Source organism: Schistocerca cancellata, chromosome 2 (genome assembly GCF_023864275.1).
Source record: "Schistocerca cancellata isolate TAMUIC-IGC-003103 chromosome 2, iqSchCanc2.1, whole genome shotgun sequence".
Classification (NCBI taxonomy): domain Eukaryota; kingdom Metazoa; phylum Arthropoda; class Insecta; order Orthoptera; family Acrididae; genus Schistocerca; species Schistocerca cancellata.
This window is the reverse complement of record NC_064627.1, coordinates 928,767,103-928,782,449: the sequence shown is the minus strand read 5'-3', so window position 1 is coordinate 928,782,449 and position 15,347 is coordinate 928,767,103. Positions and strand designations below refer to the sequence as shown.

General features: G+C 37.9%; 1 protein-coding gene across 7 annotated transcripts in view; it reads left to right on the top strand.

Annotated features, from left to right (window-relative positions):
* The window catches only part of LOC126162883 (leukocyte elastase inhibitor-like), a 185,777-nt gene that overhangs the window by 57,773 nt on the left and 112,657 nt on the right, over positions 1-15,347 (top strand). The gene's annotated exons all lie outside the window — the stretch shown is intronic.

Genomic DNA, 15,347 nt, shown 5'->3' with positions numbered 1-15,347 from the left:
GTCTGTCTATGGAATGATAAATACACACTAGAATTCAATTCAATTCAATTCAATTTTTATTATCACATAACATGCCTTATACAATCAAAGATTGTGACATAGGTGACTTGTCAGTTTTTACACTATATATAACAATACTAAAAATAGACAATAAACTAATAATATACATGGTGTAACATCTTCAAAGAGGTATTTTAATTACAATTATAATGCATTGTTACCATTCATGAAATCTTCTACACTATAGTAACATTAATCTTTCAGATATTTTTCCAGGTCTGTTTTGGTGCCTTTTACATTTGGGTCATCCATATCTTTCCATATTTTATTTACAAATTTCATGCCCATATAGTATGGGGTTTTTTCATATGATTTTAAACGGTGGGTAGGTAACATGTAGCTTGTTCTATGTCTTGTATCATATTGATGCAAGAAGAAGTTGCCCTCAAAAAGTTGTGGGTTTCTTTTTGTGAAAGTGAGAGTTTCATAGATGTATATGCTTGGAATGCTCATTAGATCCAGTTTTACAAATAAAGGTTTGCAGTGTTGCTTTGGTTTTGCTCCCACCATTGCTCGGATGATTCTTTTTTGTAGTCTAAAAGCTCGAAGTAAATTTGTTTTTTCAGACCCCCAGAAAATTATACTATACCTAATGACTGAAACAAAATATGCATTATATACAGTTTTTCTTACAGCTAAATCAGTAATACTATACAAGATATTCATAATATATACAAGGCTATTCAGTCGACCTAGTATGTTGTCCACATGGCGACTCCATAACAGGTTTTTATTGACTAACACGCCAAGGAATTTGACACAGTCTGCAGTCTCTAATTTTTTGTCCATATACCTTATTTCACTTATAGACTGTGCAGATTGTTTTGTGGTAAAATGAACAATTTCTGTTTTTGTAATATTTAATGTCAAGTTATTGTTTTTGACCCATGCCTCCACTTCCCCAAGTGTTTGTTCAATATGACGAATTAGGTCTACCTCATTTTTACAACAGACTACTGCTGTTGAGTCATCTGCATAGAGGATAGTATCAGACTGGACTTGACATGGCATATCATTAATATAATATAGAAAAAGCAGTGGCCCTAATATTGAGCCTTGCGGAACACCTAATTGAGTGTTTTTCCAGCCAGAGAGAAATTTCTTGCCGTTGATGTTAATAAGTACTCTTTGTTTTCTGTTTGCCAAGTATGATGACATCCAGCTACATCTACATCTACATCTACATTTATACTCCGCAAGCCACCCAAGGGTGTGTGGCGGAGGGCACTTTACGTGCCACTGTCATTACCTCCCTTTCCTGTTCCAGTCGCGTATGGTTCGCGGGAAGAACGACTGTCTGAAAGCCTCTGTGCGCGCTCTAATCTCTCTAATTTTACATTCGTGATCTCCTCGGGAGGTATAAGTAGGGGGAAGCAATATATTCGATACCTCATCCAGAAACGCACCCTCTCGAAACCTGGCGAGCAAGCTACACCGCGATGCAGAGCGCCTCTCTTGCAGAGTCTGCCACTGGAGTTTGTTAAACATCTCCGTAACGCTATCACGGTTACCAAATAACCCTGTGACGAAACGCGCCGCTCTTCTTTGGATCTTCTCTATCTCTTCCGTCAACCCGATCTGGTACGGATCCCACACTGATGAGCAATACTCAAGTATAGGTCGAACGAGTGTTTTGTAAGCCACCTCCTTTGTTGATGGACTACATTTTCTAAGGACTCTCCCAATGAATCTCAACCTGGTACCCGCCTTACCAACAATTAATTTTATATGATCATTCCACTTCAAATCGTTCCGCACGCATACTCCCAGATATTTTACAGAAGTAACTGCTACCAGTGTTTGTTCCGCTATCATATAATCATACAATAAAGGATCCTTCTTTCTATGTATTCTCAATACATTACATTTGTCTATGTTAAGGGTCAGTTGCCACTCCCTGCACCAAGTGCCTATCCGCTGCAGATCTTCCTGCATTTCGCTACAATTTTCTAATGCTGCAACTTCTCTGTATACTACAGCATCATCCGCGAAAAGTCGCATGGAACTTCCGACACTATCTACTAGGTCATTTATATATATTGTGAAAAGCAATGGTCCCATAACACTCCCCTGTGGCACGCCAGAGGTTACTTTAACGTCTGTAGACATCTCTCCGTTGAGAACAACATGCTGTGTTCTGTTTGCTAAAAACTCTTCAATCCAGCCACACAGCTGGTCTGATATTCCGTAGGCTCTTACTTTGTTTATCAGGCGACAGTGCGGAACTGTATCGAACGCCTTCCGGAAGTTGAGAAAAATAGCATCTACCTGGGAGCCTGTATCTAATATTTTCTGGGTCTCATGAACAAATAGAGCGAGTTGGGTCTCACACGATCGCTGTTTCCGGAATCCATGTTGATTCCTACATAGTAGATTCTGAGTTTCCAAAAACGACATGATACTCGAGCAAAAAACATGTTCTAAAATTCTACAACAGATCGACGTCAGAGATATAGGTCTATAGTTTTGCGCATCTGCTCGACGACCCTTCTTGAAGACTGGGACTACCTGTGCTCTTTTCCAATCATTTGGAACCAAGAGATTTGCCTTGAAAACCATAGCGTGCAAATTTTTTGAGCATTAATGGTGATAGGACACTAAATAATCTAACTTTTACAAAAAAGTCTTCATTGGAAGAGTCAACACACACACACACATTCATGCGTACTTTCATTCTTGTCTTAGATATGGGGTCACCTGCTGGGGAAACTCTAAAACAGCTAATAGCACTTTTAAACTACAAAAAAGGGCCTTTAGAATCTTGTTTGGGTGCAAGCCTAGAGACTCTTGTAAACCTCTGTTTAAGAAATCTGGTATTCCTCCATTACCATGTGTATACATTATGGAAACCCTTTTGTTCTTTAAATTAAATGTAATAGGCAAGGACTGGAGACTGCAAAAAAACTGTGGTATACATGATCACTTTACCAGACAAAACAGAAACTTACATATGACTCAAATCAACACAGAACTGTGCCAAAAAGGTACTTTTCACATGTGAGTTAAGCTTTATAACAAACTTCCTGAAAACATAAAAGCTATCACTGAGGTCAATACATTTGGAAAATCTCTAATGTCATATTTACATCATCACTGCTTTTACTCCATTGAAGAATATTTAAATTTATGAAATGTGTTATATAAATACTTATGTGTAAAGTGTATTATTGTAACCTTAAATATGTATGCCTTGAAATGACTTTCAGCCTGTATATTTATAACTTGACTTGTCCAATGTCTTATGCATAAGTTGCTATGTAGACAACAGGACCAATAAAAAATACAAACAATACAATACACAACTCACACGCATGGCTACTGTCTCTCACTGCCGAGGCCAGAATAAGTGGGTAACATACTCTTATGTAATTTGTTATATCCATGACATTAGACTGAAAGCTTCCAGGCAAGAATTTTGTCAAACAATGATTCCATTACATTTGCTCATTAATGTTGTATGTGGTTACTAATAAATATTTATTTCAAGTAGTTGAAAATTGACATCATCAGATCAGACAAATAATATCCATAGAAGCTTTGTTTCTTTATTCTGTATTATGTAGCCAGAAGTTTTACAGGTTACCCACAGACATAAAGCAAAAACATCTGTGCAGATCTAACAAAGAGAAAAATATTAAACTATTTCTCATTTGTGTCACATTCTACAAATTATGTTATAGTTCTTTACTAAATAAAAATAATTTTAATATAGACAGTGCATCCCTATTTGTAGCGAACCACTGCTTACTACAACTACTGTCCACACCAGACGTAAGTCAGGCCTCTGCAGAAAGTGTAGTTCATGCCAACATTCAAATGGTGTTCTTGCAACTACCTGATGCAGTTGTTAGGGGCAGCCCAGGCAGTTACCACCTTCACTTGGTCCACTGTGCATATGCAGCACAAGACCAGCAACATCTGATGGTAATAGTGTCTTTATCAGGGCAGCATTGGCCTCTGGGCTCTAGTTGTTACATGTGTTTGAGGCATGAAAACTAATTTCATTGTTTCTTGTTGTCACTACTTAACGAAATAAACTGTATCTTTTTTATGGCTGTGTATTTCATTTTGTTCCTAGTTAGGACACAAGTTGCGACATCGATGATCGAATTTTCATGTGTTTCAAATTCTGTGGTTTTTCTGTCCTTTGGTTTTTCCACGGAGTCTTTACTCCAGTCACTTCTGCAGCAAAAGCAAACACATATAGCCCTTCATGCTATTCTGGATGGCTGATACAAGATCTGTGAGGCCCTTTTCTTATCACGGATACCCCCTCATACCCATCACTTAAGTTATTTCCTCTGCAAGAACCTGTGTTGCTTTCTTTTGACAAATGTGTAGTTTGCAGTCCTCCTGTTGCCACAAACATATGCTTGTTGTCACTATGCATGTTGAATTTTACCAATGTCACAAACAGCTACAGCAATTGTGCATCAATGTGCCCTTCAGTTTGAGGGCCCTACCTTAGAAGAGGTTTCAAATATTGCACTGTTGTTCGAGGTATTCCATGCTTCAAGCCACCAATTAGAGGCCTGGAGTAATGTTGCTGATGTTGACAGCATGTAGCCTCAGCACATGGAGCCCAGTGCACTGGAGGAAGAGTTGGCAGCTGCAGTACAAATGAGACAACTGGGCCTACGTGAACAAACATGTCTTCAGCAGCAAGAATAGTGGATGTCACTTCCTTCATGCCGCTCTTGTTTTGTACAGCATGAGTGGGTGGCCAGCCCCAAGTGGAAGGTCTCATGCCATAATTTTTTTAAAGATGTCACATGGCAGCAGCATGTCAATCTCAACCTCCCAAAGAGTCATTACGGGAATCAATTGTTGTTGCTATTTACACTGTTTCAATATTGTGTTTGCCGTTGTCTGCAGGCTAGGGCAAACTTCTCATTGAAGTGTGGATGACGGATAAGCCATATCTCCTGCAAGTCAACACCAGCCTGCCATACCACTGCTCAACTCACAGATGTACAGCAGGCTAGTGTCCCAAATGTTGGCACTCATCATGTGTTGATTGGTAAGATATAAGAAACATCAGATGCCTGTTCTCAGCCAATTCATGGCTGACACAGTTTACAGGTCAATTGTCCATTCTATGATGTACTTAGAGGTTGATGATGTGAGTACTGAAAATTTGTTTCAGTTGGATGCCTTTGCTACTGTTGTTTTTTCTATTAGAGATGCAATGCATCTGGTGTCAGACCAGTTGCTGTATAACAAATTAGATTCCTTGTGTTCTGCATTTTCAGATCTGTTTGCCCCAGGATTAGGTTGTACAAACAATTTCAAGCACACATCACCCCCTCAAACTCTTCACCCACCTTTTTTTGGGTGTGGCTGATGGCAGTACCTTTAAGGGACAAGGTTAAGATGGAGGTGGATTGCTTGACATTATTGGGAGGGATTAGACCAATTTCCTTAAGTGAATGGGCTACACTCTAAGTGATCATAAAGAGGCCATCTGGTCAATTTCTGCTATGTGGTGACTTTAAGGTCACTATTAATGCACAGGCACAAAGCTGGCTGGGGGTCAATTATTTCCAGAAACTGACTTGTTCGAAGCCTACCTTCAGTTTCTTTTGGATGAGGCATCTACATCTACATTTATACTCCGCAAGCCACCCAACGGTGTGTGGCAGAGGGCACTTTACGGGCCACTGTCATTACCTCCCTTTTCTGTTCCAGTCGCGTATGGTTCGCGGGAAGAACGACTGTCTGAAAGCCTCCGTGCGCGCTCGAATCTCTCTAATTTTACATTCGTGATCTCCTCAGGAGGTATAAGTAGGGGGAAGCACAGTTGGTTGAGGTTGCAGCACCTTTCGGCCTCTATCAAATCCGTGCCTGTTGTTTGGGGTCACTAGTGCGTCTGCTATCTTTTTCAACATTTTTTAGAACAGTTTATGTTGACTGTCCCTCATTGCATTGACTATCTTGATGATATCATCATGACAGGTACTTCCACACAGGATCACCTGTGGAAACTCTGTTCTTTGTTTACTGTTTTACAGGTCACAGGGCTCAAATTTAATCTCACTAAGTCTCACTTTTTCCAGCTTTCCTTTGTTTATTTGGGTCATGAAATTTCTTGGCAGGGTGTGCACACCATGAGGCCATTAGCCCTTGGTTAGTCCAGCTGAGCTCCTGCATGGCTGTCAGCCATGAACACTGCTCAGCCTCTAGCTGCTGAGCAGGTGTCCTCCAGTGGTGCCAGTTTTCACAGCTTTATGCCCTGTACGCCACTCTGGGCCAGTGTTTTTTACACTCTCTCACTGGATTCTGCCCATCATCCACAACAGCACAGTCAGGGTATCTTCATGGTTCTCACCGAAGATTAACTCGTGACACACCAACGGAACCAGCTGCACTCCTGGATGGACTCAATGGCCCCTCTTTGGGTTGTGGGTCTGATGTATCATTCTTCTTGGCCCTGGTCGCTCCAGTGATTGAGCAGATCTGGTTGTGCCTGCCTGCCCCAGTAGTTGGGGCTTCATTAGCACCAACAGTGGGTTTGCTTCCTTTGACCAGTGCTGGAGCTTTCCATTGTGCTGAACAGGTGCTGCCGTCAGCAAAGACAGAAGCTGGCTCTCTGTTGCCAGAGCATCTCCTCTCCTATCCATCGTCATGACTGCCTGTGTCAGCACTCTTTACCATGGATGGCTCCCACCTCCCCGTGTCACTGTTCCTGTCAACTGGTTTTCCCGGAGTTCACAGGCAGAGAGTGTGCCCTCATCCCCCACGCTTTTGTCCATGCATGCTGGTCTGTGGGGGGTCAAGAACTTCTCTTGCCTTCAACTGCTGCCCCCGGTGCCTTAACAGATGCCACGGATGTCTCTTCAGTCATAGCATGATAAACAGTGATGCCTAGCTTTCCCCCTGCATAGGAGGAGTGTAGTAACCCCACAGCAGAACTATTGTCAACCCACTAAGGTCAGCCTAGCACACACTGACATTCAAATAGCACACACACAACTACCCAATGCAGTCGGGTAGCTTGGTTACTGACTGCTGCCACCAGGTCTGCCGTGCATACACACCACTGACGCCTGATATGGATAGCATCATCTTAAGGGTATGCTTAGACCTGTGGACCCTCAGATGTTAAATGAGTTCATGGTGCATAAACTACGTTCATTGTTTTCTTGTTGATATCTTTCCATTACCCAATAATTGTATTTCTGTTACAGCCATGTGTTTCCTAGTTTTCATATTTCATAATGGAGTTTTGCACTCTGATACAAAATCCCAAGGCAATCTCAGATAGGCAACTGATGGACACCATGCCCGAAATGTAAAATCCCAAGATATTCAAAAAACGAAGAACTCCTTAAAGAGTCATTATTTCTTCATTTTATCATAATATTTGTACTCAGAGGCTTACATTCCACATAATTATAGTATTTATATTAAACAGATCTTTACATTGCCCACATATAGACAGCTGTTATTGGTCTTTGCAAAGTACAAGTCTTAGTTCAAAAAGTATCTGCACAACATTTTTCTAATTTATTGCAACAGTAAGGAATTTACAGTGGTATCATTTTTCAATATAATTACCCTCCTTTTCATCTGGTCCATCATTGCACAAGCTTTCTAATATACTTAACAATTAATCTTTAAATGGGCCAAATGAATGGAAATCTGATGGGGTGGGATCAGAACTATCTGCAGGGTAGGAGGAGTCTGAATGGTGGGAATGGTATATATGTACACGTGAGTTTTCGTGAAAAAATAAATGTCACTTAACAATGTCCCATGATGTTTGATTCAAATTACAGGCTTCAGCTCATAACGAAGGATATTTCTGTAACATTGAGTGTTTACTGTTGATCTCCATTTGGGTAATGTTTCATTTAGATCTAGTGTGTTTCCATTCCATCCTATGGCATTTTCTCTCTAGTCTGAAGTGATGAACACATGCTTCATACCCAGTGATGATTCATTTTAAGTACATTTCAACTTCATTAGCATGATAGTCCAATAGCTGCTGACAGATTCTCATACAAATGCACTTTTGTATGTTATGTACATAAGTCCCATAATTATTGGTGTGCATAGAGTAGCAGGTCTCACAATTTCTTGATAGTGTATTTTAGGGAATCAGCCAGCAGTTGCTGCTTCTGCCTGTTCATGATTAACTTGCTCATTCCATATCCCTATAGTCTTCTTCAAGATGGGACTAATGAAATAAGATGTACATATGTGTGACAGTATTATGAGAAGGATATATTGCTACTCAGCATGTAGCAGAGATGCACACACACACACACACACACACACACACACACACACACACACACACACACACGCACATGCAAATGCAACTCACACACACATGACCACTGTCTGTGGCTGCCAAGGCCAGACTGCCAATATGCATGTATGTATGTATATATGTATGTATGTATGCATACGTGTATGAATCAGTGAATGATTGAACTTCATGTAGGTAACTGACTCCTGGTAACTATAAGTGTACTCATATAAATATTAAGCAAAAAGTAGCAGGTAATCAGTCGATGCTCACTATATATAATAGGAAAATATTCATTTTTCATAGTACTAGTCCTTTGCTTTTTGTGTTATGTTTCATTGTAGACTTTCTAAGCTAAGAATCCTATAGACCTCTACTATTGTAATAACAGCTAATTACTAATACGGTCTGTAGCAGTAGTTTGTGACCAGTGTAGCGTAACTGACTTGTTCCATAGCTTTGTGGTATCTCATGCATAAGATTTTCAAATCACAATGTACAAATGAATGATTTTTTTCTTTCTCATGTGCTTGTGTGAATACATAAAGCAATCATTATTAAGTACACTCTTTAACTTGACAGTGTTCAGAGGGAACAGAGAACAGAGGCACCAAGCTATGACCTACACATTGAGTTGTGTAGGAAGAGGAGTGGTGTGGCATAGGTACTATGCTTCATGCTTCTTAGCAAACATCTAAGAAAAAATAATTAAGTAAAAAAAAAAAAATAGAAGAAGAAGAAGAAGCTTAAATACACTGATGTAAGAAGTCAACATGAAAAAATAATTAATGTAGAGTAATGAAATTTCAGGAATACATTTGTTTAGGTAACATATTTAAGTGCTTAATATTGCAAGATCACAGGTTAATGCAAATTCAAGATAAGCCATTTCACATGTGAAATGTTGTTACATTAATAACCAGTGTAATCACCAGAATGTTAATGGAAGCTTTCAAATGTTCATACATTGTGTTGAGCAGGTGTTGATATCATTTTGTGAGATGGAGTCCCATGCCAGCTGCACTTAGTCAGTCACTACAAGGACAGTTAATGTTGGTTGTGGATTATGGTGAAGTTGTTGTCTGATGATGTCCCATACATGCTCAACTGGAGGCGTATCTAGTAATAGAACAGGCCAAGGCCACATGTTGACACTCTGCAGAGCATGTTTTGTTGCAACAGCATTATGAGGCAAGTGTTATCCATTTGGTAAGCACACTCTGGAATGTTATTCATGAATGGCAGCACAACAGGTCAAATCATCAGATTGACATACACGAGAGAACCATGAGGGTGCTCCTGCTGTTACACAAAATCTCAACCCACACCAACTCCAGTGAGCTTAAGATGCAGACAGGTTGATTGCAGGTCCTCACCTGGCCTCCTCCTAACCAACACACAGCCATCAGTGGCATTGTGGCAGAACCAGCTTTCATGAGAAAACACAACAGACTTCCATCCTGCCCACCAATGAGCTATCACTTGATACCACTGAAGTCACAAGTGCTGGTGGATTTGGTTCAGTGAAATGCATCCTAATTGTAGAAAATATTGACAATACAGTAATTCATATCACCATGTCTGCCCTTTTAAGAATTATCCATACTTCTGCATATTTCAACTTAATGGGAAAAGTTCTTTTTCCAAATTAATCATCATGATAGAGACCTTGCAACCTGTGCTTTACATCTTACCCTTATTTCTTTTGTAGGTATTTCGTCCCATTGTACTGAGTTTAGATTTGTTGGGAGTTTATTATATTAAATACATTGTGATGTATCACAAACTAAAATCTGAATTCAGGAGGAAATATTATATGATGTCAATATAACTGTATGAAGTGGAAAGTTCAGTATTCCACTATTATTAAAGAAGTGTCTGTTGAATACTTGACAGATCTGTACGAAATTTTAAATAATTTTACCATCTACCAGTAACTTAGATTTTTGTTGATATCTTTGGTTAGTTCTTACTTCAGCATTAATGTCACGTCAAAAGCCATAGATTAAGGCAATCAAGTGAATACAAACGTTCAGTCACACTGTGTATCAAATGAATATTTGTGACTGGATTCAGGGTTTCTTGTAGGTAGGATGCAACATGCTACCTTGGATGAAGAGAAATTGACAGAAGTGGGAATAACTTCACTTGTTTCCAAGGGAAGTATATTGGAACCCTTGCTGGTCACATGTATATTAATGATGTGGCTGACAATATTAATAGTGAATTCTGTGTTTTTTTCACTATTATTCAGTTAGATGTTGATATGATTTCAAATGGTTTAAAGACTGGCAGCCTACGTTATTATCTTCTTGTTTTTTTATTACTCCTCAATATTTTTAAAACAGTAACAATGTTATCAGATATTACTCTATGGCTAAGTGATATTGTGATACACCATAAATCTGACATCTAGTTCATAAGTGGTCTGAAAGTGAGGTGGAACAAGTGTCTTCCAAGTTATATGATGATTTTCTCTTTTCAGAATCAAAAGTAAAGAAAGAAATTGTTTCCTAGAAACAAAACCTTTAAAACTGGGTCCATTTTGATTACTTCTAATATTAATTCAATTCAATTTATTAGCGTCCTTGTAGTACATCATCGAAATGACATAGGACTTGTCAATAAACATTACAATTTAAAATACATATACATGAAAATTTGTAATTGAATTTACTTGTCACTTAGACATTACAGTTTTAATAGAACTTTTAGAACATTAACATAAAAATATACAAGTAGGATAACAACGTAAAAAAAAAAAAAAAAAAAAAAAAAAAAAAAAAAAAAAAAGTTTGTGATTCTCACATCAAAGATTATTTACATTCTTACATTAACACTGTTTCACACTTTCATAGAAACAGCAAGTATTTAAATGTGAGCAATTACACATATTTATTATGTCAGGGAAATATTAACTGCGCTTTTATTGTCAACGATTCATAAACTCTTCAATACTGTAGAAACTATTGCTCAATAACATGTTTTTTAATTCTCTTTTAAATATGTACAGTTTTGGTATTATTTTTAGTTCTTTGGGGAGAGCACTGTAGAGGATTTTGGGTTGGTATAGTACACTTTTGTGATACATAGCTGTTTTATGAATTTCTCTGTGGAAATCATTCCTATTCCTTGTTTCGTAGTTGTGAAATTCTCTGTTTAATGTAGAAAATTCCTCGTGTTCTTTTAAGAAACATATGCTTTCATATATGTATAAAGATGGTAGTGTCATGATTTTTAATTCTTTGAAAGCTTGCCTACAAGAGTCTCTATATCCTATACCTTTTATTATTCTGACTGCCTTCTTTTGCAGTCTAAATGAGTGTTTTGTTAGACTGATGTTCCCCCAAAACTGTACGCCATATCTTAATAAACTGTGCATGAATGAGAAATAAACACATAACACTGTTTTAATATTACATGAGCTTTTAAGCATTCTAAGTATATAACATGTTTGACTTAATTTTTTGTTCAATGATATTACATGCTTTTCCCATCTTAAGTGTTCATCAAACCATACTCCCAAGAATTTAGTGTATGATGCTTGTTCAATCTTACACTTACCCAGTTCTACTGTAAGGTTATTTTATTTGTAATATGTCTGAAGTTGATCCACGTTGTTTTTTTGGCATTCACAGTGAGTCTGTTTTCATTAAATCATCTGTCTGCTTCGTCTGTTGCTAATGTGACTTTTCCCTGTAAGTCAGCTTCACTATTTGCTTTAACAAACAAACTTGTATCATCAGCAAACAGTACTGCCTCTGCTTCAGATATTGTCTTGGTAGGTCATTGATAAATATTAAAAAGAGTAATGGCCCTAATACAGATCCCTGGGGTACTGCATACAAAACTCTCTCGAATCTTGATGAATATGTCCTATCTGCCTGGCTTATCTTCACCTTCTGATACCTGTCTGACAGATATGATTCAAACCATTTGTGGGCAACTCCACATATCCCATAGGCATATAACTTCCTAAGCAGTAACTTATGGTCGATGACATCAAAGGCCTTTGATAAGTCTAAAAACAATCCACAATTTAATTCCTTTCTGTTTATGGAATTTAGAACAAGTTGCAAAAAATCGAAGATAGCTGTTACAGTTGATTTATTTTTACGGAAACCATTTTGCGCATTAACCAATATTCTATTCTTAATAAGAAATTTGTATAGTCTCTGATACATTATCCTTTCTATTAATTTTGAGAAACCTGACAACATTGATAAAGGCCTAAAGTTACTAACATCATATTTATCACCATTCTTGTAAAGTGGCTTTATAGTAGACATTTTAAGTTTTGATGGAAACACCCCTGTCTTAAAAGATTCATTTATAATTTCAGTGAGATGCGAGGCTATGTTTCTAGCACTTTGCTTAATGACTTTGTCAGGAATCCCATCACACCCACATGACATTTTATTTTTTAACTTATTTATAGCATTTAGTACCTCTGAGTAAGTTACTGGATAAAGGAACATTGTCATGTCATTCATGGGGATTTTTACCTTGCCATTGGAATTGCATTTAGTTTTAATTAAATTTGTGGCTATATTTGTGAAATGTTCATTAAATATGTTAGCAATCTGAAGTGGGTCCTTAACAGTTTTACCCCCACTTTTAATGACAAAGCTGTTATCTTTTCTTTTGTGTCTACCTATATTTTTATTTATTACCTCCCAAGTTGACTTCATTTTGTTGTTACCTTTCTCAATATAGGTATCATTATCAAGCTTCTTAGCTGCAATTATTACTTTCTTGTACAGGCTTCTATAACATTTCACTTGTGCTTTCAGTACTACATTCTTCCTGGCTGATTTATTTAACTTTCTGAGAGTGTCTGATGACTTTCTAATCCCCTGTGTAACCCATGTTTTGGTTTTATGTTTAGTTTTGACTCTTTTTATAGGAAAGGCAACATCGAAGCAGTGTTTGTAGCTTTCAAGGAATGAGTCAAACTTTCTGTTGACATCACCACTTGATTCACTACCCCAGTTGTTATTTTCCAGAATGTAATTAAAAATTCTTATGCTGTCATCATTTATAAATCTCCTTTCTCTGTAATTGTTATTGATAACAGGGTCCTTGTAAGACATTTAAACTCAATTTGATACCCTTGTGATCCAAGAAACCAGTGTCAATTACTTCAGTGTTATATTCACACTTGTCCTTGTTTATAAATACTTGATCTATTATAGTTTCAGACATATTTCTGCATCTGGTAACTTCATTTACAGTTGCCATCATATTATGACACAAAAACAGGTTGCACAGTTGCTGTTGTTTACTACAATCATTCTTAAAGTTAACATTAAAATCACCAAGAACAATTAGATTATGTTTAAGTTCATTCAGCAGTCCCTCAAGGTTTTCCATAAAAATGGCAAAGTTGCCTAGTGGTGATCAGTACAAACACACAATAGTAATTTTTAATTTGGTTAGTTCACATATACTGTATTCAAAATCTTTTTCTATGCATTTTAGTTTACATTTACTTTCTCTTGATTCTACCCCTGTCCTAACATAAATACATGTCCCACCCCCTTTATGGTTGATTCTACAAAATTTGCTAATCATTTCAAAATTTGGAATAATTATGCTAGACACTTGCATTTCTTTTACCCAGTGCTCACTTATGCATAGTATGTTAATGTCTTTTAGATAGTCAGTTAATAGAACTTCTATTTCAGCTAATTTACTTCAGCTAATTTACTTCTAATGGATTGTTTCTCTTTGTACGACAACATAGTACTGACTGACAGCCCTTCCCACACTGTTGTATTGTTGTATACATGTATGCTTAACAGCTGCACTGAAACAGGTGTGACTGATTGTATCAAAAGGAAAATTTGGTAAGGATAGAAGCTGAAGCAACGAATTAAAATCTGTGCGCAAGTCCCTTGCTTTTTAGGAAGATGTCCTGACTACTACACCAATGGAGTGTTGGGGCTCCAGTATTTGCATACACTATCCTAGTACAATTCCCTCCCTAACACATACTTTAATTTATACTTTCAGCCCATTTCCCCCTTCTTTGTGTTAGGGAGGGACTGGACTAGGGTAGGTCGTGCAGATGTGGTTGCTACAGTGCTGTGGTGTTGTAGTGGTTAACACACCTGTCTTGTAAGCAGCAGACACAGGTTCAAGTCCCAGCTGTGGCACAAATTATAATTCATTGCTTTGACTTATATCATTATTAAAGATAAAGTTGAGACTCATATGGCTCCAGGAAAATGTGTTTCCATTAGCTCAAAAGGAAAATTATCTCAAGAAAACTACAAAATTATGAGACCAAAGTGCTGGATTATTTACCTTCCTTAGATATGAGAGTACTGCCATAAAACACACATAAAAATATATACCAAAAGTATAGTGGTATGCACTTAAGAAGGCAGGTGGGGGGACAATGCGCAGTGGCAAGGAGCAGTTTACCAAGTGAGGAGCAAGCCAATAGCATCACTCCATTGTATACATCTCTAGCATGTGCTTTGGGTGTCCATAGAATATTTAGTGTTGATTTTCATGTTAGTTTAGGCATGACTAGGTTACTTAGCCATTATAATGTTCATTATATAGGACATAAATCAAACACAAAAAGTATTACATTAAGAAGTGGCAGAGAGAGTTCACAGCATATAAGTTACTCTACTATGGAGAGTCAGGAACAGAAACAGCGGCCAGTGTAGTGCTCATTCCACCATTGCCATTTAACAGGGACAAGGATGGAAAGCACACTGGTGACACCACAAAGTGTTCTCCGTCTCTTTCTGCATAGAACCCATCATGCAGCTGCCTTCTAATGTGCGCACCAATACAGCTGTCAGGACTAATACTTCTTTGCTTGTGGAGCAGAGAGGGATAGATTGGGGAAGATTAAAAAGGAAAGGCAGGTCACTCAAACGCCAAGATGAGAGTTTGCTCTCCAATACATCCTCTCACCTTTCCCCCTACCTTCTCTTTATTCATATGGCTGAATTTATCTATTTACTCTATTACTTACATGCTTTTGTTTACAGCTTAACCCCCTCCTCCCCCC